The 3,763-nt window shown below is 30.3% G+C and overlaps 1 long non-coding RNA gene across 2 annotated transcripts; it reads right to left on the minus strand.

Annotated features, from left to right (window-relative positions):
• Positions 1-371: 371 nt before the first annotated feature.
• LOC122300341 lies at positions 372-1,580 on the minus strand. 2 transcript variants are annotated; one of them, XR_006239986.1, is made up of 3 exons: positions 1,458-1,580; positions 658-1,305; positions 372-528 (listed from the first exon to the last, which is right to left on the minus strand). It is a non-coding gene; the product is annotated as an uncharacterized LOC122300341 (long non-coding RNA). The 2 variants fall into 2 exon arrangements; XR_006239985.1 differs by lacking the exon at positions 372-528 and having other exon boundaries at positions 587-1,305.
• Between the last annotated feature and the right edge of the window lie 2,183 nt (positions 1,581-3,763).

Genomic DNA, 3,763 nt, shown 5'->3' on the forward strand with positions numbered 1-3,763 from the left:
ATATGAATTAACAATCCCCGTTGCAAAATACAGATAAAGATTGATGAGGATGTGTGTGTATATATATATATATATATTCATGCCAAATTGAGGTACTCCTCCAGTTTTTCCTACTTGTCTTTTTTCACAGAAGAAACAAATCAACCATGTGAGAGATAAGGGAATGATTGTCCTGATCTCTGCTTGTCTCTTCCTTTTTTGGGGGTTTTTTTTTTTTTTCTCTTCTCTCTGAGAGCTCATTGCATGTGTACGTGAGGCGTGGGAAGAAAACACTTTCTCACATCAAGGGTAGTCAGCTTTTACATGAACAACTTTCATGGCACAAAAAAAATTTTTGGGGAGAGAGAGAGAGAGAGAGAGAGAGAGAGAGAGAGATCCAATAATACAGTTGATGTTTTGTACATAACAGCAGTCACGAGAGTAAACTCTTTCCACAGATCTGAGAGAACAATATTTATTCTCTTCGTCACTTTCTCATCAGCCAACAACATATAAAACAACGAACACGATGTCTGCAGATGCATATTTCTGCACACAATAATTCAATTGAAATTGATGGCCTTTACAGAACATAAAACAAACAGCATTAATTCTGAATAAAACAACACGTACGGTATTTTTAAAAAAAATAATTAATACATTCTGTTGCAACTCTACCTCAAGCTGGATCACTCTTTGCATTTTCTTCAATCCTTCTACATGATTTACATGTGAAAAAAAAAAAAAAGGGAATAAAAATTGTAATCCATGATGTTGCAATCGAGATCTCCATTGCTTGCATAAACTCAAGGATCTTCTCAAGTCTTCTGACAGACGGTACTATATTTAGGAGAGATGCATGTCGGTCTAGTTTCAAATAGCTCAGGAGGGATAGACAGGGAAGGAGAAGATGAGTTGGATAGAAATGGGAAAAGATAACCACTAAACTCTATGTCAACAAACTATGATATAGAATTCATGAGAAACTAGAAAATAAAAACAATAGATACGGTGCTAGATCTTACTAAATTAAGGAAAGGTCTTACAAGGTCAAGAAGATTGACCAAAAGCAGAGAGGATTAAAAAAAAAAAGTAGGTTGGATAAGAAAAATGATCATAGGTATAAAAGCTCAGGTAGGATAGCACCCAATTATCATGAACAAGCCAACGTTAGAACATTGGAACTTGGATTTCCAAACTCATGAATTCTGGCAAAGATTGCTGCTGTAAGGATTTCTTTCAATCCATGGATTCCAATCTTTGAGAAGTTCAGTATGGCCATGGTACTTTTCATTGACTCATGCATGATAAAGGCCTCAAGGAGACCTGCATCAACGATTATAGAAGTGAGCATAACATTTTCTCATCTTCCAAACAGTAGATTTCATAGAAAAAATATAAAAATAGAACTATGGCAAAAATCACATCAATCAGATGTATGAAGTAGAAACACAGAAACACATACGCACAAGTCATACCTTGGAGAAACTTGTGCCTTGCTTTCATCGTTTTTCTTTTCCACTCAAGCAAACACAAAAAGAGAAGAGAGAGAGATGCATAAGGAAGAGGAGGAAGAAGAAAGTGCAAAGTGAGAAAAATGTGCGTGAAGCTACAGGCTTATTATACCAAGTAGTGGGCTGCCCCTGATGGACCTGAAAGCGACGGCTACAAGGCCCATAAAGAATGTTTAACCAATAATTAAGTTAAAGATATTCCCATCGAAAAAGCTTATTGATTATGTATTTTTTACTTAATAATTAAGTAAATATTTTTTAAAAAGTTTGTAATTTTTTTTAAATGTTTAAACGGTTTTAAAATGTTTGAAAAAAAAATTACACTATCAAAAAAAATTTTCGGTGATTTTTATCGGTAACTATAACATTACTTATAAATAAATAGGCCCTTCTAGGTACACCTAACAGCATATCTACCGATGAAATGTACCGAAAAAGTACATTTTTGCTTTTTTAATATTAAAAAAAAAAAAAACAGGAATGTAGGATTCCATTAGTGCACCATTCGGTATACATAACATTTTTTTAAATAAATAACTACATAAAGAAAAGAAATAGTGACGTCAAATGAGCGGGATTGACCTTGCCCAGCCAACCCTATCAAATAGGAAAATACTTATCTCATTGAAAGAACGATTTTGATTCTTTCTATTTAATAAATAAGGAAATAATTTTTTAATGAATTTTTAATTTTTATATTTTTTAAAATTTTTAAAAAGGTTAAAATTTTTGAAAAATATATATATATTTTACACTGTTGGTACAATGTAGAGTTCATCTTTGTCGATGACCTTAGCATTTGACCCGGGTAAAATAAAGGCAAGAGTGAATACAGGTCATTCAAGTGACCGGCCATTAAGCTTGAATGGTGTCTGCCCCAAATGATATTATTTACCCACGGTTCGTAAATTGGGCCATGTCAATATATTTGATAACCCTTCGATTGTACAGGTGGCAGCTTTTGATCTGCCGGTGGAAATGGACATGCTCTTTTGTGTCTCCAAAATTTTGACAGGTTTACGTGTAGCTGTAGCAAGAAGTGGGTTATGCAAAAGAGAAATTCCTTACCTTTTATTAAAAAAAAAAAAAAGAAGGTAAATTTATAAATTAAACTAATTTTATGTAATATTTTAAATTTATTCTATAATAAAAATAATTTTAAATTCTGACGTATCATATGAAATTACGTTAATTTATAAATTTATTTTTATATAATTTTTTTATAGTTAAAATATTTTTCATATACAAAACTAGTTGAGTATATTAAGTTTGGGTTTGTAGTCCGTGTATTTCCGTGGATAACTTAGAGATGCTTGATGTAAGTTGTCTTTTTTGAGAGCCATAGTGAGAGTTTGAGAAAAATTTTCAAAATATATTTTATGGAAATTGTAAAACTGGTGGTATTTCTTAAAATATGTTTGAATTGAGAAAAGTCTTCAAATATTTTTTAGAAACATATATATTATCCTCTCAAATTACCACATCCTTTGCGATCAACTCAAAACTATCGGTCTTGGCTATTACGGGCTTATTTAGGATTGTGGTATGAGTCTTAAAAAATATTTAAATAGTTTTAAAAACTCTTTGATGGAAAAATTAAATTGTTTAGATGTTATATATTAAAATATTTTTAATCTCAAATAACTTATAAAGTACGTTTTAGGAAAAGTATCAAAATGATATTTTTCTTCAAACGTACTTTTTCGAATAATGCTGAATGTAATTCAAATTAAAAAAATATTATCAATGGACGAAAATACCCACCCAACTTTTAGATAATTGCAATTTTTAAACTTTTAAAAACATGATTATAATCTTTAAAAATTTAAATAATCGTCATTTCTACCTCAAAAAATATTTTTTTAATCTGTTTCTAAACAAACATAACATGTTTGCAAACATAACATGTTTGAGAGAGCCTTTAAATATATGGTTACCAAACCGTTAATAACTTTTTAATAGTAGAACTTATTACTTAAGTTATAAGTTATGATTCTCACTGAAATCCCAAACATGAACTACCTCTCCAAAAAAAAAAAAAATTAGTGTATCCTAATATGTATTTGAAGACTTCAAATTAACCCTAACAAATTTTAAAAAAATACAATATAATCCTATTAGATTAAAAAAAATAAATGAAGAGGAATTGATCTAAAAGAGAAAAATACGATTGTTTTTTTTTTTTTCGTGTTTTGAATTTTTAGTGTAGTATGTTTGTGTCAATCTTTTACATAGGGGGTATATTGAGATTCTTTTGGAGTTTGGGTTGA

This window comes from Carya illinoinensis, chromosome 2, assembly GCF_018687715.1.
Source record: "Carya illinoinensis cultivar Pawnee chromosome 2, C.illinoinensisPawnee_v1, whole genome shotgun sequence".
Lineage (NCBI taxonomy): Eukaryota > Viridiplantae > Streptophyta > Magnoliopsida > Fagales > Juglandaceae > Carya > Carya illinoinensis.